The sequence below is a fragment of the Bombina bombina genome, chromosome 4, assembly GCF_027579735.1.
Source record: "Bombina bombina isolate aBomBom1 chromosome 4, aBomBom1.pri, whole genome shotgun sequence".
Classification (NCBI taxonomy): Eukaryota; Metazoa; Chordata; class Amphibia; order Anura; family Bombinatoridae; genus Bombina; species Bombina bombina.
Window position 1 is genome coordinate 501,326,498 of NC_069502.1, and position 24,858 is coordinate 501,351,355.

The following is a 24,858-nucleotide window of genomic DNA, read 5'->3' on the forward strand; positions in this document are numbered from 1 at the left end:
AACAGTAGTGTAAAAAAATTTTAAAAAACTTTTTTGACTGTGAAACATCAGTCTGCTAGTGTAATCTAAATGCAGTTGCCTGCCTGCCAGCATGTGTGCCAGGCCCACTTGCCAACTAGTGCCACCACTCATATCTGTTGTAAAAGTAGTGTAAATTTAAAAAAATAACTTTTTTTACTGTGAAACATTGCCAGTGTGTGTGCCAGGCCCACTTGCCAACTAGTGCCACCATTCATATCTGTTGTAACAGTAGTGTAATTTTTTTTTTTTTTTTTTTAAATTTTGACTGTGAAACATCAGTCTGCTAGTGTAATCTAATTGCAGTTGCCTGCCTGCCAGCGTGTGTGCCAGGCCCACTTGCCAACTAGTGGCACCACAAATATCTGTTGTAACAGTAGTGTAAATTTAAAAAAAAAAAACTTTTTTGACTGTGAAACATCAGTCTGCTAGTGTAATCTAATTGCAGTTGCCTGCCTGCCAGCGTATGTGCCAGGCCCACTTGCCAGCTATTGCCACCACTCATATCTGTTGTAACAGAAGTGTAAATAAAAAAAAAACTTTTTTGACTGTGAAACATCGCCAGAGTGTGTGCCAGGCCCACTTGCCAACTAGTGCCACCACTCATATCTGTTGTAACAGTAGTGTAAAATTTAAAAAAAAAAACTTTTTTGACTGTGAAACATCAGTCTGCTAGTGTAATCTAATTGCAGTTGCCTGCCTGCCAGCATGTGTGCCAGGCCCACTTGCCAACTAGTGGCATCACTCATATCTGTTGTAACAGTAGTGTAAATTTAAAAATAAAAACTTTTTTGACTGTGAAACATTAGTCTGCTAGTGTAATCTAATTGCAGTTGCCTGTCTGCCAGCGTGTGTGCCAGGCCCACTTGCCAACTAGTGCCACCACTCATATCTGTTGTAACAGTAGTGTAAATTTAAAAAAAAAAATCTTTTTTGACTGTGAAACATCAGTCTGCTAGTGTAATCTAATTGCAGTTGCCTGCCTGCCAGTGTGTGTGCCAGGCCCACTTGCCAACTAGTGCCACCACTCATATCTGTTGTAACAGTAGTGTAATTTTTTTAAAAAAAACTTTTTTGACTGTGAAACATCAGTCTGCTAGTGTAATCTAATTGTAGTTGCCTGCCTGTCAGCGTGTGTGCCAGGCCCACTTGCCAACTAGTGCAACCGCTCATATCTGTTGTAACAGTAGTGTAATTTTTTTTTTTTTTTAAAAACTTTTTTGACTGTGAAACATCAATCTGCTTATGTAATCTAATTGCAGTTGCCTGCCTGCCAGCATGTGTGCCAGGCCCACTTGCCAACTAGTGCCGCCATTCATATCTGTTGTAACAGTAGTGTAAATAAAAAAAAAACTTTTTTGACTGTTAAACATCAGTCTGCTAGTGTAATCTAATTGCAGTTGCCTGCCTGCCAGCGTGTATGCCAGGCCCACTTGCCAACTAGTGCCACCACTTATATCTGTTGTAACAGTAGTGTAAAAAATTTTAAAAAAACTTTTTTGACTGTGAAACATCAGTCTGCTAGTGTAATCTAATTGCAGTTGCCTGCCTGCCAGCGTGTGTGCCAGGCCCACTTGCCAATTAGTGCCACCACTCATATCTGTTGTAACAGTAGTGTAAATTTAAAAATAAAAACTTTTTTGACTGTGAAACATCAATCTGCTTATGTAATCTAATTGCAGTTGCCTGCCTGCCAGCATGTGTGCCAGGCCCACTTGCCAACTAGTGCCGCCACTCATATCTGTTGTAACAGTAGTGTAAATAAAAAAAAAACTTTTTTGACTGTTAAACATCAGTCTGCTAGTGTAATCTAATTGCAGTTGCCTGCCTGCCAGCGTATATGCCAGGCCCACTTGCCAACTAGTGCCACCACTTATATCTGTTGTAACAGTAGTGTAAAAATTTTTAAAAAAACTTTTTTGACTGTGAAACATCAGTCTGCTAGTGTAATCTAATTGCAGTTGCCTGCCTGCCAGCGTGTGTGCCAGGCCCACTTGCCAATTAGTGCCACCACTCATATCTGTTGTAACAGTATTGTAAATTTAAAAAAAAAAAAACTTTTTTGACTGTGAAACATCGCCAGCGTGTGTGCCAGGCCCACTTGCCAACTAGTGCCACAACTCATATCTGTTGTAACAGTAGTGTAATTTTTTTAAAAAAAACTTTTTTGACTGTGAAACATCAGTCTGCTAGTTTAATCTAATTGCAGTTGCCTGCCTGCCAGCGTGTGTACTAGGCCCACTTGCCAACTAGTGGCACCACTCATATCTGTTGTAACAGTAGTGTAAATTTAAAAAAACTAAACTTTTTTGACTGTGAAACATCGCCAGCGTGTGTGCCAGGCCCACTTGCCAACTAGTGCCACCACTCATATCTGTTGTAACAGTAGTGTAAATTTAAAAAAAAAACTTTTTTGACTGTGAAACATCAGTCTGTTAGTGTAATCTAATTGCAGTTGCCTGCCTGCCAGCATGTGTGCCAGGCCCACTTGCCAACAAGTGCAACCACTAATATCTGTTGTAACAGTAGTGTAAATTGTTTTAAAAAAAACTTTTTTGACTGTGAAACATCAGTCTGCTAGTGTAATCTAATTGCAGTTGCCTGCCTGCCTGCCAGCGTGTATGCCAGGCCCACTTGCCAACTAGTGCCACCACTCATATCTGTTGTAACAGTAGTGTAAAAATAATTTTAAAAACTTTTTTGACTGTGAAACATCAGTCTGGTAGTGTAATCTAATTGCAGTTGCCTGCCTACCAGCGTGTGTGACAGGCCCACTTGCCAACTAGTGCCACCACTCATATCTGTTGTAACAGTAGTGTAATTTTTTTTATAAAAAACTTTTTTGACTGTGAAACATCAGTCTGCTAGTGTAATCTAATTGCAGTTTCCTGCCTGCCAGCGTGTGTGCCAGGCCCACTTGCCAACTAGTGCCACCACTCATATCTGTTGTAACAGTAGTGTAAATTTAAAAAAAAAAACTTTTTTTGACTGTGAAACATCGCCAGCGTGTGTGCCAGGCCCACTTGCCAACTAGTGCCACCACTCATATCTGTTGTAACAGTAGTGTAAATTTTTTTTAAAAAAACTTTTTTTACTGTGAAACATCAGTCTGCTAGTGTAATCTAATTGCAGTTGCCTGCCTGCCAGCGTGTGTGCCAGGCCCACTTGCCAACTAGTGGCACCACTCATATCTGTTGTAACAGTAGTGTAAATTTAAAAATAAAAACTTTTTTGACTGTGAATCATTAGTCTGCTAGTTTTATCTAATTGCAGTTGCCTGCCTGCCAGTTTGTGTGCCAGGCCCACTTGCCAACTAGTGCCACCACTCATATCTGTTGTAACAGTAGTGTAAATTTAAAAAAAAAAAACTTTTTTGACTGTGAAACATCGCCAGCGTGTGTGCCAGGCCCACTTCCTAACTAGTGCCACCACTCATATCTGTTGTAACAGTAGTGTAAATTAAAAAAAAACCTTTTTTGACTGTGAAACATCAGTCTGCTAGTGTAATCTAATTGCAGTTGCCTGCCTGCCAGCATGTGTGCCAGGCCCACTTGCCAACTAGTGCAACCACTAATATCTGTTGTAACAGTAGAGTAAATTAAAAAAAAAAACCTTTTTTGACTGTGAAACATCAGTCTGCTAGTGTAATCTTATTGCAGTTGCCTGCCTGCCAGCATGTGTGCCAGGCCCACTTGCCAACTAGTGCAACCACTAATATCTGTTGTAACAGTAGTGTAAATTGTTTAAAAAAAAACTTTTTTGACTGTGAAACATCAGTCTGCTAGTGTAATCTAATTGCAGTTGCCAGCATGTGTGCCAGGCCCACTTGCCAACTAGTGCCACCACTCATATCTGTTGTAACAGTAGTGTAAATTAAAAAAAAAAAACCTTTTTTGACTGTGAAACATCAGTCTGCTAGTGTAATCTAATTGCAGTTGCCTGCCTGCCAGCATGTGTGCCAGGCCCACTTGCCAACTAGTGCAACCACTAATATCTGTTGTAACAGTAGTGTAAATTTTTTTAAAAAAAACTTTTTTGACTGTGAAACATCAGTCTGCTAGTGTAATCTAATTGCAGTTGCGTGCCTGCCAGCGTGTATGCCAGGCCCACTTGCCAACTAGTGCCACCACTCATATCTGTTGTAACAGTAGTGTAAAAAATTTTTAAAAAACTTTTTTGACTGTGAAACATCAGTCTGCTAGTGTAATCTAATTGCAGTTGCCTGCCTGCCAGCATGTGTGCCAGGCCCACTTGCCAACTAGTGCCACCACTCATATCTGTTGTAAAAGTAGTGTAAATTTAAAAAAATAACTTTTTTTACTGTGAAACATTGCCAGTGTGTGTGCCAGGCCCACTTGCCAACTAGTGCCACCACTCATATCTGTTGTAACAGTAGTGTAATTTTTTTTTTTTTTTTTTTAAATTTTGACTGTGAAACATCAGTCTGCTAGTGTAATCTAATTGCAGTTGCCTGCCTGCCAGCGTGTGTGCCAGGCCCACTTGCCAACTAGTGGCACCACTCATATCTGTTGTAACAGTAGTGTAAATTTAAAAAAAAAAAACTTTTTTGACTGTGAAACATCAGTCTGCTAGTGTAATCTAATTGCAGTTGCCTGCCTGCCAGCGTATGTGCCAGGCCCACTTGCCAGCTATTGCCACCACTCATATCTGTTGTAACAGAAGTGTAAATAAAAAAAAAACTTTTTTGACTGTGAAACATCGCCAGAGTGTGTGCCAGGCCCACTTGCCAACTAGTGCCACCACTCATATCTGTTGTAACAGTAGTGTAAAATTTAAAAAAAAAAACTTTTTTGACTGTGAAACATCAGTCTGCTAGTGTAATCTAATTGCAGTTGCCTGCCTGCCAGCGTGTGTGCCAGGCCCACTTGCCAACTAGTGGCATCACTCATATCTGTTGTAACAGTAGTGTAAATTTAAAAATAAAAACTTTTTTGACTGTGAAACATTAGTCTGCTAGTGTAATCTAATTGCAGTTGCCTGTCTGCCAGCGTGTGTGCCAGGCCCACTTGCCAACTAGTGCCACCACTCATATCTGTTGTAACAGTAGTGTAAATTTAAAAAAAAAAATCTTTTTTGACTGTGAAACATCAGTCTGCTAGTGTAATCTAATTGCAGTTGCCTGCCTGCCAGTGTGTGTGCCAGGCCCACTTGCCAACTAGTGCCACCACTCATATCTGTTGTAACAGTAGTGTAATTTTTTTTAAAAAAACTTTTTTGACTGTGAAACATCAGTCTGCTAGTGTAATCTAATTGTAGTTGCCTGCCTGTCAGCGTGTGTGCCAGGCCCACTTGCCAACTAGTGCAACCGCTCATATCTGTTGTAACAGTAGTGTAATTTTTTTTTTTTTTTTTAAAACTTTTTTGACTGTGAAACATCAATCTGCTTATGTAATCTAATTGCAGTTGCCTGCCTGCCAGCATGTGTGCCAGGCCCACTTGCCAACTAGTGCCGCCACTCATATCTGTTGTAACAGTAGTGTAAATAAAAAAAAAACTTTTTTGACTGTTAAACATCAGTCTGCTAGTGTAATCTAATTGCAGTTGCCTGCCTGCCAGCGTGTATGCCAGGCCCACTTGCCAACTAGTGCCACCACTTATATCTGTTGTAACAGTAGTGTAAAAATTTTTAAAAAAACTTTTTTGACTGTGAAACATCAGTCTGCTAGTGTAATCTAATTGCAGTTGCCTGCCTGCCAGCGTGTGTGCCAGGCCCACTTGCCAATTAGTGCCACCACTCATATCTGTTGTAACAGTATTGTAAATTTAAAAAAAAAAAAACTTTTTTGACTGTGAAACATCGCCAGCGTGTGTGCCAGGCCCACTTGCCAACTAGTGCCACAACTCATATCTGTTGTAACAGTAGTGTAATTTTTTTTAAAAAAAACTTTTTTGACTGTGAAACATCAGTCTGCTAGTTTAATCTAATTGCAGTTGCCTGCCTGCCAGCGTGTGTGCTAGGCCCACTTGCCAACTAGTGGCACCACTCATATCTGTTGTAACAGTAGTGTAAATTTAAAAAAACTAAACTTTTTTGACTGTGAAACATCGCCAGCGTGTGTGCCAGGCCCACTTGCCAACTAGTGCCACCACTCATATCTGTTGTAACAGTAGTGTAAATTTAAAAAAAAAACTTTTTTGACTGTGAAACATCAGTCTGTTAGTGTAATCTAATTGCAGTTGCCTGCCTGCCAGCATGTGTGCCAGGCCCACTTGCCAACTAGTGCAACCACTAATATCTGTTGTAACAGTAGTGTAAATTGTTTTAAAAAAAACTTTTTTGACTGTGAAACATCAGTCTGCTAGTGTAATCTAATTGCAGTTGCCTGCCTGCCTGCCAGCGTGTATGCCAGGCCCACTTGCCAACTAGTGCCACCACTCATATCTGTTGTAACAGTAGTGTAAAAATAATTTTAAAAACTTTTTTGACTGTGAAACATCAGTCTGGTAGTGTAATCTAATTGCAGTTGCCTGCCTACCAGCGTGTGTGACAGGCCCACTTGCCAACTAGTGCCACCACTCATATCTGTTGTAACAGTAGTGTAATTTTTTTTATAAAAAACTTTTTTGACTGTGAAACATCAGTCTGCTAGTGTAATCTAATTGCAGTTTCCTGCCTGCCAGCGTGTGTGCCAGGCCCACTTGCCAACTAGTGCCACCACTCATATCTGTTGTAACAGTAGTGTAAATTTAAAAAAAAAAACTTTTTTTGACTGTGAAACATTGCCAGCGTGTGTGCCAGGCCCACTTGCCAACTAGTGCCACCACTTATATCTGTTGTAACAGTAGTGTAAATTTTTTTTAAAAAAACTTTTTTTACTGTGAAACATCAGTCTGCTAGTGTAATCTAATTGCAGTTGCCTGCCTGCCAGCGTGTGTGCCAGGCCCACTTGCCAACTAGTGGCACCACTCATATCTGTTGTAACAGTAGTGTAAATTTAAAAATAAAAACTTTTTTGACTGTGAATCATTAGTCTGCTAGTTTTATCTAATTGCAGTTGCCTGCCTGCCAGTTTGTGTGCCAGGCCCACTTGCCAACTAGTGCCACCACTCATATCTGTTGTAACAGTAGTGTAAATTTAAAAAAAAACAACTTTTTTGACTGTGAAACATCGCCAGCGTGTGTGCCAGGCCCACTTGCTAACTAGTGCCACCACTCATATCTGTTGTAACAGTAGTGTAAATTAAAAAAAAACCTTTTTTGACTGTGAAACATCAGTCTGCTAGTGTAATCTAATTGCAGTTGCCTGCCTGCCAGCATGTGTGCCAGGCCCACTTGCCAACTAGTGCAACCACTAATATCTGTTGTAACAGTAGTGTAAATTAAAAAAAAAAACCTTTTTTGACTGTGAAACATCAGTCTGCTAGTGTAATCTTATTGCAGTTGCCTGCCTGCCAGCATGTGTGCCAGGCCCACTTGCCAACTAGTGCAACCACTAATATCTGTTGTAACACTAGTGTAAATTGTTTAAAAAAAAACTTTTTTGACTGTGAAACATCAGTCTGCTAGTGTAATCTAATTGCAGTTGCCAGCATGTGTGCCAGGCCCACTTGCCAACTAGTGCCACCACTCATATCTGTTGTAACAGTAGTGTAAATTAAAAAAAAAAACCTTTTTTGACTGTGAAACATCAGTCTGCTAGTGTAATCTAATTGCAGTTGCCTGCCTGCCAGCATGTGTGCCAGGCCCACTTGCCAACTAGTGCAACCACTAATATCTGTTGTAACAGTAGTGTAAATTTTTTAAAAAAAAACTTTTTTGACTGTGAAACATCAGTCTGCTAGTGTAATCTAATTGCAGTTGCGTGCCTGCCAGCGTGTATGCCAGGCCCACTTGCCAACTAGTGCCACCACTCATATCTGTTGTAACAGTAGTGTAAAAAATTTTTAAAAAACTTTTTTGACTGTGAAACATCAGTCTGCTAGTGTAATCTAATTGCAGTTGCCTGCCTGCCAGCATGTGTGCCAGGCCCACTTGCCAACTAGTGCCACCACTCATATCTGTTGTAAAAGTAGTGTAAATTTAAAAAAATAACTTTTTTTACTGTGAAACATTGCCAGTGTGTGTGCCAGGCCCACTTGCCAACTAGTGCCACCACTCATATCTGTTGTAACAGTAGTGTAATTTTTTTTTTTTTTTTTTTAAATTTTGACTGTGAAACATCAGTCTGCTAGTGTAATCTAATTGCAGTGGCCTGCCTGCCAGCGTGTGTGCCAGGCCCACTTGCCAACTAGTGGCACCACTCATATCTGTTGTAACAGTAGTGTAAATTTAAAAAAAAATAACTTTTTTGACTGTGAAACATCAGTCTGCTAGTGTAATCTAATTGCAGTTGCCTGCCTGCCAGCGTATGTGCCAGGCCCACTTGCCAGCTATTGCCACCACTCATATCTGTTGTAACAGTAGTGTAAATAAAAAAAAAACTTTTTTGACTGTGAAACATCGCCAGAGTGTGTGCCAGGCCCACTTGCCAACTAGTACCACCACTCATATCTGTTGTAACAGTAGTGTAAAATTTAAAAAAAAAAACTTTTTTGACTGTGAAACATCAGTCTGCTAGTGTAATCTAATTGCAGTTGCCTGCCTGCCAGCGTGTGTGCCAGGCCCACTTGCCAACTAGTGGCATCACTCATATCTGTTGTAACAGTAGTGTAAATTTAAAAATAAAAACTTTTTTGACTGTGAAACATTAGTCTGCTAGTGTAATCTAATTGCAGTTGCCTGTCTGCCAGCGTGTGTGCCAGGCCCACTTGCCAACTAGTGCCACCACTCATATCTGTTGTAACAGTAGTGTAAATTTAAAAAAAAAAATATTTTTTGACTGTGAAACATCAGTCTGCTAGTGTAATCTAATTGCAGTTGCCTGCCTGCCAGCGTGTGTGCCAGGCCCACTTGCCAACTAGTGCCACCACTCATATCTGTTGTAACAGTAGTGTAATTTTTTTTAAAAAAACTTTTTTGACTGTGAAACATCAGTCTGCTAGTGTAATCTAATTGTAGTTGCCTGCCTGTCAGCGTGTGTGCCAGGCCCACTTGCCAACTAGTGCAACCGCTCATATCTGTTGTAACAGTAGTGTAATTTTTTTTTTTTTTTTTTAAACTTTTTTGACTGTGAAACATCAATCTGCTTATGTAATCTAATTGCAGTTGCCTGCCTGCCAGCATGTGTGCCAGGCCCACTTGCCAACTAGTGGCATCACTCATATCTGTTGTAACAGTAGTGTAAATTTAAAAATAAAAACTTTTTTGACTGTGAAACATTAGTCTGCTAGTGTAATCTAATTGCAGTTGCCTGTCTGCCAGCGTGTGTGCCAGGCCCACTTGCCAACTAGTGCCGCCACTCATATCTGTTGTAACAGTAGTGTAAATAAAAAAAAAACTTTTTTGACTGTTAAACATCAGTCTGCTAGTGTAATCTAATTGCAGTTGCCTGCCTGCCAGCGTGTATGCCAGGCCCACTTGCCAACTAGTGCCACCACTCATATCTGTTGTAACAGTAGTGTAAAAATTTTTTAAAAAACTTTTTTGACTGTGAAACATCAGTCTGCTAGTGTAATCTAATTGCAGTTGCCTGCCTGCCAGCGTGTGTGCCAGGCCCACTTGCCAATTAGTGCCACCACTCATATCTGTTGTAACAGTATTGTAAATTTAAAAAAAAAAAACTTTTTTGACTGTGAAACATCGCCAGCGTGTGTGCCAGGCCCACTTGCCAACTAGTGCCACAACTCATATCTGTTGTAACAGTAGTGTAATTTTTTTTAAAAAAAACTTTTTTGACTGTGAAACATCAGTCTGCTAGTTTAATCTAATTGCAGTTGCCTGCCTGCCAGCGTGTGTGCTAGGCCCACTTGCCAACTAGTGGCACCACTCATATCTGTTGTAACAGTAGTGTAAAATTTAAAAAAACTAAACTTTTTTGACTGTGAAACATCGCCAGCGTGTGTGCCAGGCCCACTTGCCAACTAGTGCCACCACTCATATCTGTTGTAACAGTAGTGTAAATTTAAAAAAAAAAACTTTTTTGACTGTGAAACATCAGTCTGTTAGTGTAATCTAATTGCAGTTGCCTGCCTGCCAGCATGTGTGCCAGGCCCACTTGCCAACTAGTGCAACCACTAATATCTGTTGTAACAGTAGTGTAAATTGTTTTAAAAAAAACTTTTTTGACTGTGAAACATAAGTCTGCTAGTGTAATCTAATTGTAGTTGCCTGCCTGACAGCGTGTATGCCAGGCCCACTTGCCAACTAGTGCCACCACTCATATCTGTTGTAACAGTAGTGTAAAAAAATTTTTAAAAACTTTTTTGACTGTGAAACATCAGTCTGCTAGTGTAATCTAATTGCAGTTGCCTGCCTACCAGCGTGTGTGACAGGCCCACTTGCCAACTAGTGCCACCACTCATAGCTGTTGTAACAGTAGTGTAATTTTTTTTATAAAAAACTTTTTTGACTGTGAAAAATCAGTCTGCTAGTGTAATCTAATTGCAGTTTCCTGCCTGCCAGCGTGTGTGCCAGGCCCACTTGCCAACTAGTGCCACCACTCATATCTGTTGTAACAGTAGTGTAAATTTAAAAAAAAAAACTTTTTTGACTGTGAAACATCGCCAGCGTGTGTGCCAGGCCCACTTGCCAACTAGTGCCACCACTCATATCTGTTGTAACAGTAGTGTAAATTTTTTTTAAAAAAACTTTTTTTACTGTGAAACATCAGTCTGCTAGTGTAATCTAATTGCAGTTGCCTGCCTGCCAGCGTGTGTGCCAGGCCCACTTGCCAACTAGTGGCACCACTCATATCTGTTGTAACAGTAGTGTAAATTTAAAAATAAAAACTTTTTTGACTGTGAATCATTAGTCTGCTAGTTTTATCTAATTGCAGTTGCCTGCCTGCCAGTTTGTGTGCCAGGCCCACTTGCTAACTAGTGCCACCACTCATATCTGTTGTAACAGTAGTGTAAATTTAAAAAAAAATAACTTTTTTGACTGTGAAACATCAGTCTGCTAGTGTAATCTAATTGCAGTTGCCTGCCTGCCAGCGTATGTGCCAGGCCCACTTGCCAGCTATTGCCACCACTCATATCTGTTGTAACAGTAGTGTAAATAAAAAAAAAACTTTTTTGACTGTGAAACATCGCCAGAGTGTGTGCCAGGCCCACTTGCTAACTAGTGCCACCACTCATATCTGTTGTAACAGTAGTGTAAATTTAAAAAAAAATAACTTTTTTGACTGTGAAACATCAGTCTGCTAGTGTAATCTAATTGCAGTTGCCTGCCTGCCAGCGTGTGTGCCAGGCCCACTTGCCAACTAGTGGCATCACTCATATCTGTTGTAACAGTAGTGTAAATTTAAAAATAAAAACTTTTTTGACTGTGAAACATTAGTCTGCTAGTGTAATCTAATTGCAGTTGCCTGTCTGCCAGCGTGTGTGCCAGGCCCACTTGCCAACTAGTGCCACCACTCATATCTGTTGTAACAGTAGTGTAAATTAAAAAAAAAAAATCTTTTTTGACTGTGAAACATCAGTCTGCTAGTGTAATCTAATTGCAGTTGCCTGCCTGCCAGCGTGTGTGCCAGGCCCACTTGCCAACTAGTGCCACCACTCATATCTGTTGTAACAGTAGTGTAATTTTTTTTTAAAAAACTTTTTTGACTGTGAAACATCAGTCTGCTAGTGTAATCTAATTGTAGTTGCCTGCCTGTCAGCGTGTGTGCCAGGCCCACTTGCCAACTAGTGCAACCGCTCATATCTGTTGTAACAGTAGTGTAATTTTTTTTTTTTTTTTTTTAAACTTTTTTGACTGTGAAACATCAATCTGCTTATGTAATCTAATTGCAGTTGCCTGCCTGCCAGCATGTGTGCCAGGCCCACTTGCCAACTAGTGCCGCCACTCATATCTGTTGTAACAGTAGTGTAAATAAAAAAAAAACTTTTTTGACTGTTAAACATCAGTCTGCTAGTGTAATCTAATTGCAGTTGCCTGCCTGCCAGCGTGTATGCCAGGCCCACTTGCCAACTAGTGCCACCACTCATATCTGTTGTAACAGTAGTGTAAAAATTTTTTAAAAAACTTTTTTGACTGTGAAACATCAGTCTGCTAGTGTAATCTAATTGCAGTTGCCTGCCTGCCAGCGTGTGTGCCAGGCCCACTTGCCAATTAGTGCCACCACTCATATCTGTTGTAACAGTATTGTAAATTTAAAAAAAAAAAACTTTTTTGACTGTGAAACATCGCCAGCGTGTGTGCCAGGCCCACTTGCCAACTAGTGCCACAACTCATATCTGTTGTAACAGTAGTGTAATTTTTTTTAAAAAAAAACTTTTTTGACTGTGAAACATCAGTCTGCTAGTTTAATCTAATTGCAGTTGCCTGCCTGCCAGCGTGTGTGCTAGGCCCACTTGCCAACTAGTGGCACCACTCATATCTGTTGTAACAGTAGTGTAAATTTAAAAAAACTAAACTTTTTTGACTGTGAAACATCGCTAGCGTGTGTGCCAGGCCCACTTGCCAACTAGTGCCACCACTCATATCTGTTGTAACAGTAGTGTAAATTTAAAAAAAAAAACTTTTTTGACTGTGAAACATCAGTCTGTTAGTGTAATCTAATTGCAGTTGCCTGCCTGCCAGCATGTGTGCCAGGCCCACTTGCCAACTAGTGCAACCACTAATATCTGTTGTAACAGTAGTGTAAATTGTTTTAAAAAAAACTTTTTTGACTGTGAAACATCAGTCTGCTAGTGTAATCTAATTGCAGTTGCCTGCCTGACAGCGTTTATGCCAGGCCCACTTGCCAACTAGTGCCACCACTCATATCTGTTGTAACAGTAGTGTAAAAAAAATTTTAAAAACTTTTTTGACTGTGAAACATCAGTCTGCTAGTGTAATCTAATTGCAGTTGCCTGCCTACCAGCGTGTGTGACAGGCCCACTTGCCAACTAGTGCCACCACTCATAGCTGTTGTAACAGTAGTGTAATTTTTTTTAATAAAAAACTTTTTTGACTGTGAAACATCAGTCTGCTAGTGTAATCTAATTGCAGTTTCCTGCCTGCCAGCGTGTGTGCCAGGCCCACTTGCCAACTAGTGCCACCACTCATATCTGTTGTAACAGTAGTGTAAATTAAAAAAAAAAAACTTTTTTGACTGTGAAACATCGCCAGCGTGTGTGCCAGGCCCACTTGCCAACTAGTGCCACCACTCATATCTGTTGTAACAGTAGTGTAAATTTTTTTTAAAAAAACTTTTTTTACTGTGAAACATCAGTCTGCTAGTGTAATCTAATTGCAGTTGCCTGCCTGCCAGCGTGTGTGCCAGGCCCACTTGCCAACTAGTGGCACCACTCATATCTGTTGTAACAGTAGTGTAAATTTAAAAATAAAAACTTTTTTGACTGTGAATCATTAGTCTGCTAGTTTTATCTAATTGCAGTTGCCTGCCTGCCAGTTTGTGTGCCAGGCCCACTTGCTAACTAGTGCCACCACTCATATCTGTTGTAACAGTAGTGTAAATTAAAAAAAATAACTTTTTTGACTGTGAAACATCGCCAGCGTGTGTGCCAGGCCCACTTGCCAACTAGTGCCACCACTCATATCTGTTGTAACAGTAGTGTAAATTAAAAAAAAAAACCTTTTTTGACTGTGAAACATCAGTCTGCTAGTGTAATCTAATTGCAGTTGCCTGCCTGCCAGCATGTGTGCCAGGCCCACTTGCCAACTAGTGCAACCACTAATATCTGTTGTAACAGTAGTGTAAATTGTTTTAAAAAAAAACTTTTTTGACTGTGAAACATCAGTCTGCTAGTGTAATCTAATTGCAGTTGCGTGCCTGCCAGCGTGTATGCCAGGCCCACTTGCCAACTAGTGCCACCACTCAAATCTGTTGTAACAGTAGTGTAAAAAATTTTTAAAAAACTTTTTTGACTGTGAAACATCAGTCTGCTAGTGTAATCTAATTGCAGTTGCCTGCCTGCCAGCATGTGTGCCAGGCCCACTTGCCAACTAGTGCCACCACTCATATCTGTTGTAAAAGTAGTGTAAATTTAAAAAAATAACTTTTTTGACTGTGAAACATTGCCAGTGTGTGTGCCAGGCCCACTTGCCAACTAGTGCCACCACTCATATCTGTTGTAACAGTAGTGTAATTTTTTTTTTTTAAAAAAAATATTGACTGTGAAACATCAGTCTGCTAGTGTAATCTAATTGCAGTTGCCTGCCTGCCAGCGTGTGTGCCAGGCCCACTTGCCAACTAGTGGCACCACTCATATCTGTTGTAACAGTAGTGTAAATTTAAAAAAAAATAACTTTTTTGACTGTGAAACATCAGTCTGCTAGTGTAATCTAATTGCAGTTGCCTGCGTGCCAGCGTATGTGCCAGGCCCACTTGCCAACTATTGCCACCACTCATATCTGTTGTAACAGTAGTGTAAATAAAAAAAAAAACTTTTTTGACTGTGAAACATCGCCAGAGTGTGTGCCAGGCCCACTTGCCAACTAGTGCCACCACTCATATCTGTTGTAACAGTAGTGTTAAATTTAAAAAAAAAAACTTTTTTGACTGTGAAACATCAGTCTGCTAGTGTAATCTAATTGCAGTTGCCTGCCTGCCAGCGTGTGTGCCAGGCCCACTTGCCAACTAGTGGCATCACTCATATCTGTTGTAACAGTAGTGTAAATTTAAAAATGAAAACTTTTTTGACTGTGTAACATTAGTCTGCTAGTGTAATCTAATTGCAGTTGCCTGTCTGCCAGCGTGTGTGCCAGGCCCACTTGCCAACTAGTGCCACCACTCATATCTGTTGTAACAGTAGTGTAAATTAAAAAAAAAAAATCTTTTTTGACTGTGAAACATCAGCCTGCTAGTGTAATCTAATTGCAGTTGCCTGCCTGCCAGCGTGTGTGCCAGGCCCACTTGCCAACTAGTGCCACCACTCATATCTGTTGTAACAGTAGTGTAATTTTTTTTTAAAAAAACTTTTTTGACTGTGAAACATTAGTCTGCTAGTGTAATCTAATTGTAGTTGCCTGCCTGTCAGCGTGTGTGCCAGGCCCACTTGCCAACTAGTGCAACTGCTCATATCTGTTGTAACAGTAGCGTAATTTAAAAAAAAAAAAAAAAACTTTTTTGACTGTGAAACATCAATCTGCTTATGTAATCTAATTGCAGTTGCCTGCCTGCCAGCATGTGTGCCAGGCCCACTTGCCAACTAGTGCCGCCACTCATATCTGTTGTAACAGTAGTGTAAATTTTTAAAAATAAAACTTTTTTGACTGTGAAACATCAGTCTGCTAGTGTAATCTAATTGCAGTTGCCTGCCTGCCAGCGTATGTGCCAGGCCCACTTTCCAACTAGTGCCACCACTCATATCTGTTGTAACAGTAGTGTAATTTTTTTTAAAAAAAACTTTTTTGACTGTGAAACATCAGTCTGCTAGTGTAATCTAATTGCAGTTGCCTGCCTTCCTGCCAGCGTGTGTGCCAGGCCCACTTGCCAACTAGTGCCACCACTCATATCTGTTGTAACAGTAGTGTAAATTAAAAAAAAAAAAACTTTTTTGACTGTGAAACATCAGTCTGCTAGTGTAATCTAATTGCAGTTGCCTGCCTGCCAGTGTGTGTGCCAGGCCCACTTGCCAACTAGTGTCGACACTTATATCTGTTGTAACAGTAGTGTTAATTTTTTTTAAAAAAATTTTTTGGACTGTGGAACATCAGTCGGCTAGTGTAATCTAATTGTAGTTGCCTGCCTGCCAGTGTGTGTGCCAGGCCCACTTGCCAACTAGTGCCACCACTCATATCTGTTGTAACAGTAGTGTAAATTTTTTTTAAAAAAACTTTTTTGACTGTGAAACATCAGTCTGCTTGTGTAATCTAATTGCAGTGGCCTGCCTGCCAGCGTGTGTGCCGGGCCCACTTGCCAACTAGTGCCACCACTCATATCTGTTGTAACAGTAGTGTAAATAAAAAAAAAAACTTTTTGGACTGTGAAGCATCAGTCTGCTATTGTAATCTATTTGCAGTTTCCTGCCTGCCAGCGTGTGTGCCAGGCCCACTTGCCAACTAGTGCCACCACTCATATCTGTTGTAACAGTAGTGTAAATTTTTAAAAATAAAACTTTTTTGACTGTGAAACATCAGTCTGCTAGTGTAATCTAATTGCAGTTGCCTGCCTGCCAGCGTGTGTGCCAGGCCCACTTGCCAACTAGTGCCACCACTCATATCTGTTGTAACAGTAGTGTAAATATTTAAAAAAAAAAAACTTTTTGACTGTGAAACATCAGTCTGCTAGTGTAATCTAATTGCAGTTGCCTGCCTGCCAGCGTGTGTGCCAGGCCCACTTGCCAACTAGTGCCACCACTCATATCTGTTGTAACAGTAGTGTAAATTTAAAAAGAAAAAACTTTTTTGACTGTGAAACATCAGTGTGCTTGTGTAATCTAATTGCAGTTGCCTGCTTGCCAGCGTGTGTGCCAGGCTCACAGCGTATACTGTGCCCACTTCCCCAGTGCCACCACTCATATCTTGTTTAATAGTAGTGTAAGTGTACATTTAAAAATAAAAACCTTTTTGGATTGTGAAACATCAGTCTGCTTTTTTGTGTCAGGCTCACAGCTTATACTGTGCCCACTTGCCCAGTGCCACCACTCATATCTTGTTTAATAGTAGTGTAAGTGTACATTTAAAAAAAATGACAGGCAGAGGCAAGCCACCCCGCAGGTGCCGTTGTGGTCGTGGTGCTGTGATTCCCTTTCACCCTACAATAATTCCCAGTGTTCAGAGGCCACATCCCATGAAAGCGAAAAGTTCTGAGGACCTAGTTGACTGGCTAACACAGGACACCCAATCTTCTACAGCTTCCGCTCAGAACCTTGACGCACCATCCACCTCCAGCTTAGCTTCGGGCACCTCTCAAGTTACCACTCACCGCCTGCTGCCACCACCAATACTAGCACCACAGCCGCTTCACTTGATCTGTCATAGGAGTTATTAACACATCAGTTCGAAGAAATGAGTGATGCGCAACCATCATTGACAGAGGATGTAGATAACAGTGATATGTCTCAGTAAGGCAGCATTACAGACAGGGACGTACGGTGTGATGATGATGATGATGTTGTACCCGCTGCTGCTTCCTTTGTTGATTTGTCAGATACAACTGAAGCGTTGATGATGATGCGTCCGTGGATGTCATGTGGGTGCCCGCTAGAAGAGAAGAAGAAGAGGGGGAAAGTTCAGATGGGGAGACAGAGAGGAGGAGGAGGAGGAGGAGACGAGTTGGAAGCAGGGGGAGGTCGTTGCAAGGAGCTAGTGGCACAGTCAGACAGCATGCATCGGCACCCGGGGTCAGCCAGACAGCACACCAATCAACGCATGCTGTTGCCACCACCAGAATGCCGTCATCGCAGAGCTCAGCATGTGGAATTTTTTTTGTGTGTCTGCCTCTGACAACAGCGATGCCATTTGCAACCTGTGCCAAAAGAAACTGAGTCGTGGGAAGTCCAACAACCACCTAGGTACAACTGCTTTGCGTAGGCACATGATCTCACATCACAAATGCCGATGGGATGAAGACATGAGTACAAGCAGCACACAAACTCAAAGCCGCCATCCTCCTCCTGATCCAGCATCTTCAGCCACATCAACCACTGCTGTCCTCCTTGCCCCCTCTCAACCATCCGCCACTCCGCCTCTCTTCCGTAGCAGTTCCTGCTCATCTGCCCACAGTCAGGTGTCTGTCAAGGACTTGTTTGAGCGTAAGAAGCCAATGTCCCAAAGTCACCCCCTTGCCCGGCATCTGACAGCTGGCTTGTCTGAATTCTTAGCCCACCAGCTTTTACCATACAAGCTGGTGGAGTCTGAGGCGTTCAAAAAATTTGTATCTATTGGGACACCGCAGTGGAAGGTACCCGGCCGAAATTTCTTTGCACAAAAGGCAATCCCCAACCTGTACTCGATTGTGCGAAAGGAAGTAATGGCATGTCTGGCACACAGTGTTGGGGCAAGGGTCCATCTGACCACTGATAGCTGGTCTGCAAAGCATGGTCAGGCAGGTATATCACCTACACTGCGCATTGGATAAACCTGCTGATGGCTGCCAAGCATGGAATGCGTGGCTCTGCAGAGGAGTTGGTGACACCGCCACGACTTGCAGGCAGGCCTGCTACCACCTCCTCTACTCCTCCTACTCCATCCTCTTCCATAACCTCCTCGGCTGAGTCCTCTTCTGCTGCTGCGTCTTGCTCCACATCAACTGCACTCCCCCAGCTCCCCAGGTACTATTCCACATCCCGGAAATGGCACTGTCACGCCGTCTTGGGGTTGACTTGCCTGAAAGCAGAGAGTCACACCGGAACAGCACTCCTGTCCACCCTGAACGCACAGGTGGATCAGTGGCTGAGTCCTCACCAACTGGAGATCAGCAAAGTGGTTTCTGACAACGGAAGAAATTTGTTGGCGGCATTGAAATTGGGCAAGTTGACACATGTGCCGTGCATGGCACATGTGTGTAATCTGATCATACAACGCTTTGCGCATAAGTACCCAGGCTTACAGGATGTCCTGAAGCAGGCCAGGAAGGTGTGTGGTCATTTCAGGCGTTCCTACATAGCCATGGCGAATTTTGCAGATATCCAGCGGCGAAATAACATGCCAGTGAGGCGCTTGATTTGTGACAGCCCAACACGTTGGAATTCAACACTCTTAATGTTCGACCGCCTGCCCCAACAAGAAAAAGCCATTAATGAGTATTTGTATGACCGGGGTGCTAGGACAGCCTCTGCGGAGCTGGGGATTTTTTTGCCATGTTACTGGACGCTCATGCGCAATGCCTGTAGGCTCATGCGTCCTTTTGAGGAGGTGACAAACCTAGTCAGTTGCACTGAAGGCACCATCAGTGACATCATACCATTTGTTTTCTTCCTGGAGCATGCCCTGCGAAGAGTGCTGGATCAGGGTGTAGATGAGCATGAAGAGGAAGAGTTGTGGTTACCATCACCACCAGAAACAGCATTATCAGCATCGCTTGCTGGACCAGCGGCAACCCTGGAAGAGGATTGTGAGGAAGAGGAGTCAGAGGAGGAATGTGGCTTTGAGGAGGAGGAGGAGGAGGAAGACCAACCACAACAGGCATCCCAGGGTGCTCGTTGTTACCTATCTGGTACCCGTGGTGTTGTACGTAGCTGGGGGGAAAAAGATACCTTCAGTGACATCACTGAGGACGAGGAACGGGACATGAGTAGCTCGGCATCCAACCTTGTGCAAATGTGGTCTTTCATGCTGTCGTGCCTGTTGAGTGACCCTCGTATAAAAAAGCTGAAGGAGAAGGACCTGTACTGGGTGTCCACGCTACTAGACCCCCGGTATAAGCATAAAGTGCCTGAAATGTTACCAAATTCCCACAAGTCGGAAAGGATGCATCAGTTCCAAAATAAATTAAAAAGTATGCTTTACACAGCGTATAAGGGTGATGTCACAGCACAACGGGAATCTAACAGGGGAAGAGGTGAAAGTAATCCTCCGACTCCCACGACAACGCCGGCAAGGACAGGATGTGTTGTTGATGGAGGAAATGCGGAGCTTTTTAATTCCTATGCATTGCCACAGCCCTTCGGGGTCCACCCTCAGAAAACGACTCGACCGACAGGTAGCAGACTATCTCGCCTTAACTGCAGATCTCGACACTCTGAGGAGTGATGAACCCCTTGACTACTGGGTGTGCAGGCTTGACCTGTGGCCTGAGCTATCCCAATTTGCGATAGAACTTCTGGCCTGCCCCGCTTCAAGTGTCCTGTCAGAGAGGACCTTCAGTGCAGCAGGAGGTATTGTCAATGAGAAGAGAAGTCGCGTAGGTCAAAAAAGTCTAGATTACCTCACCTTTATTAAGATGAATGAGGGATGGATCCCGAAGGGACTGACATTGGGTGATACATTCGAGTAAAAAAAGCCTAATGAGATGATCTGCCTTGGGCTATAAATGGTCCACAAGCTGCTGTATGTTATCTTCGAATGCCGGATGACTTGCGTGACTTATCCGCAACCAAATAGGGTTCAAGCCGCAATGTTTTAGGGCACTTTCCGCCAGGGAAAGAAACATCAATTTTTCTGGCTGCTGCTACAGCAGTGACTGCAACAATACCTCATTTTTCAGGCATGTATACATACCAAATTTTTCTGGCTTCTGGTGCTGCACTGTGGCTTCAAAAAACAAAGCAAAAAAAAGGCACGTAACAGGGATTAAAGTGATAGGAATAGTACTACTTAACACACCACTCCTATCTGGTGGTACATTAGATTGCACGCGCAGTGCCCCAATATTTGAAGTAGGAGGACCGACCAAGCATCTTTTTCCATCTCCCGGTTCCTAAAATCCATGCCATATACACATCCCCTGATAGGGGACGTAACAGGGATTAAACTGATAAGAATAGTACTACTTAACACACCATTCATATCTGGTGGCACAGTAGATTGCACGCGCAGTGCCCCAAATTTGAAGTAGGAGGACTGACCAAGCATCTTTTTCCATCTCCCGGTTCCTAAAATCCATGCCATTTACACGTCCCCTGATAGGGGACACCACAGTGGAGGGTACCCGGCCGAAATTTATTTGCACGAAAGGCAATGCCCAACTTGTACTCAATTGTGCCAAAGGAAGTAACCCTACCATGGGTCCCAGACCGCACGTCTTGTAATTCTCTGTCTGGGAAATTATCTATCTATCAAATCTCTCTATTTATCTATCAAATCTATCTATCGTATCTATCAAATGTATCTATTGCATCTATTGATCTATCTATCTAATCTATGTATCTATATATCTATCAAATCTATCTATCTCGTGGCCGGACCGACCAAGCATCTTTTCCATCCCCCTGTTCCTAAAATCCATGCCATATACACGTCCCCTGATAGGGGACGTAACAGGGATTAAACTGATAAGAATAGTAATACTTAACACACCACTCATATCTGGTGGCACAGTAGATTGCACGCGGTGCTCTGACAAAATGCAGAAGGACATTTGGCAGACGGACATTTGGCAGATGGACATTTGGCAGACGAACATTTGGCTGACAGGCAGAAAGCAAAAGAATGTTCCGATTTCGGCCGAGGGCAGATACGTTCCAGAGTGCTCTGTTCTAAGCCTCGGGCGCCGCAACTGCCTCTGGGAACCTTACCATGGGTCCCAGACTGCACACGACTTGTAATTCTCTGTCTGGGAAATAATCTATCTATCAAATCTATCTATTGATCTATAAAATCTATCTATCGTATCTATCAAATGTATCTATTGCATCTATTGACCTATCTATCTAATCTATGTATCTATCTATCTATCAAATCTATCTCGTGGCAATGGGGAGTTTGCGGTTGTGCAAATGGACTGTTTGCGGTTGTTTGCGGTGCGCTAAACGGGGAGTTTGGTCTGACACTGAGAAGCGGGCGTAACCCTTACACTACCCGATCGATACAACATCATACCTGATGTTTTAAAGCACGTTATTCCAAACAATTTAGGAATGTTAGGTGATTTATGCCCTTTATGGATTGAAACCAGACTCTCCATCAACTATGTAATTTTCCGTGGGAGTTTTGCCATGGATCCCCCTCCGGCATGCCACAATCCAAGTGTTAGTACCCTTGAAACAACTTTTCCATCACTATTGTGGCCAGAAAGAGTCCCTGTGTGTTTTAAAATTCGCCTGCCTATTGAAGTCATTGGCGGTTCGCCCGTTCGCGAACACTTGCGGAAAATTTTAAGTTTGCGACATCACTATTCTCTTTATATTTGATTGCTATTTCGAATTCGCAATCCACAGAGTTCAAGTGTTTTTAACTAACAGCCTTTGCTACTGTATGTGTGTATGTTCCTAGTTGATTATAATAAAGTTAAAATGTATGAATGATAAGGAACGTTTTTTAACATATAGAAACATATAGATATAGAAAATCCATGCCATATACACGTCCCCTGATAGGGGACGTAACAGGGATTAAACTGATAAGAATAGTACTACTTAACACACCACTCATATCTGGTGGCACCGTAGATTGCACGCGCAGTGCCCCAAATTTGAAGTAGGAGGACTGACCAAGCATCTTTTTCCATCTCCCGGTTCCTAAAATCCATGCCATTTACACGTCCCCTGATAGGGGACACCACAGTGGAGGGTACCCGGCCGAAATTTATTTGCACGAAAGGCAATGCCCAACTTGTACTCGATTGTGCCAAAGGTCACAGACCGCACGTCTTGTAATTCTCTGTCTGGGAAATTATCTATCTATCAAATCTCTCTATTTATCTATCAAATCTATCTATCTATCTATCGTATCTATCAAATGTATATATTGCATCTATTGATCTATCTATCTAATCTATGTATCTATATATCTATCAAATCTATCTATCTCGTGGCCAGACTGACCAAGCATCTTTTTCCATCTCCTGGTTCCTAAAATCCATGCCATATACACGTCCCCTGATAGGGGACGTAACAGGGATTAAACTGATAAGAATAGTAATACTTAACACACCACTCATATCTGGTGGCACAGTAGATTGCACGCGCAGTGCCCAAAATTTCAAGTAGGAGGACCGACCAAGCATCTTTTTCCATCTCCCGGTTCCTAAAATCCATGCCATATACACGTCCCCTGATAGGGGACATAACAGGGATTAAAGTGATAAGAATAGTACTACTTAACACACCACTCATATCTGGTGGAACAGTAGATTGCACGCGGTGCTCTGGCAAAATGCAGAAGGACATTTGGCAGATGGACATTTGGCAGACGGACATTTGGCCGACAGGCAGAAAGCAAAAGAATGTTCCGATTTCGGCCGAGGGCAGATACGTTCCAGAGTGCTCTGTTCTAAGCCTCGGGCGCCGCAACTGCCTCTGGGAACCTTACCCTGGGTCCCAGACCGCACACGTCTTGTAATTCTCTGTCTGGGAAATTATCTATCTATCAAATCTATCTATTGATCTATCAAATCTATCTATCATATCTATCAAATGTATCTATTGCATCTATTGATCTATCTATCTAATCTATGTATCTATCTATCTATCTATCAAATCTATCTCGTGGCAATGGGGAGTTTGCGGTTGTGCAAATGGACTGTTTGCGGTTGTTTGCGGTGCGCTAAACGGGGAGTTTGGTCTGTCACTGTGAAGCGGGCGTAACCCTTACACTACCTGATCGATACAACATCATACCTGATGTTTTAATGCACGTTATGCCAAACAATTTAGGAATGTTAGGTGATTTATGCCCTTTATGGATTGAAACCAGACTCTCCATCAACTATGTAATTTTCCGTGGGAGTTTTGCCATGGATCCCCCTCCGGCATGCCACAGTCCAAGTGTTAGTACCCTTGAAACAACTTTTCCATCACTATTGTGGCCAGAAAGAGTCCCTGTGTGTTTTAAAATTCATAGCATGCAAAGAGAAAACACACCAGCGCCTAAAATAGGCTGTAATACCCAAGGAACACAGAGTCAATTTATAGATAAAGATAAATATTTATTACTGGACTATATACATATCAATATGGAAAACAAATAAATAAAAGACTTTGGCAATCCTCGCTATGTTAAAAGAAATAAAGTGTATACAGGTTGGCCAACCTTTAAAACTAGTACTAAAATAATTAATAAGAATATCTATAAGTGCATATATAAAACCTATATAAAAGCTTTATATAAAAGATATCTTAGCATATAAGAAGTAAAATATAGCAGCATACAGCGATATACCGCGATTAAACAAATGTATAAATAACAAATCAACGGATAGGGGAATCAATGCACAGAGCACTAATAAACCTTGTTAAAAATATAACATCCACTTCTAGTCGTGGGTATAATCAATTCTGAATACGAACAGTCTTTATAATAAAAGTTTATAAGTCTGTATTGTTAATGTTCATGTGGCAGGTTACATCAATGAATGACAGACGGATTGAACATATAAGTTCTTGTTAACTCGTATAAAGTGCAGCTGAAAGGTACCTTTAGCGTAGATTATCCAGTTCTGGTTTTCTAATGTGGAAACACTGTATTGCCTCTAATAGAAGCTAAGCATGGGGATCCTTCCAATTTCACCGAAGATAGCCGATCGTGAAGCTGGTTTGATCTTCTTGGCGTTCTCCCGCTGTGAACCTGCAGAGTGCGTGCCTTCTCCTAAAGGGGCTCTGATTGGTCCTGGCTGTTTTGGGGGAGTTACCACTCTCGATCAGGATACCGGCTCTACGGCTTCAGTAGCAAGTGATATCCAAGACGTCCTATGCGTCCTATGCAATCTCCTTAGGTTGGAAAAGTGTAGCAGCAACGCGTTTGAACTGAGAGAACTCAGTCTTTGTCAAGCTGCTTTTTCTTAACCCTGTGGGGTTTAAATAACCCCTAACAATTAACTATTAGGCGGACAACAATCATTCTATTTGTAAAAGTTGCAACATAGTAATTGGTAAAGGCATATTACAAGGGAATTATCTGATAATACAAAATATATCCTATGGCTAGAATAGTAGAAATACCAAGTTTATTAGAGCGAATTTTGTTAAATAGGGATTTTCATATAAAAAGTATTAATCTAACTGAATGTTACTCGCTATGAAAAAATAGAACAAAATGTGACTCACTTTGGTAAGAATAGAACTCTGTCATTCATTGATGTAACCTGCCACATGAACATTAACAATACAGACTTATAAACTTTTATTATAAAGACTGTTCGTATTCAGAATTGATTATACCCACAACTAGAAGTGGATGTTATATTTTTAACAAGGTTTATTAGTGCTCCGTGCATTGATTCCCCTATCCGT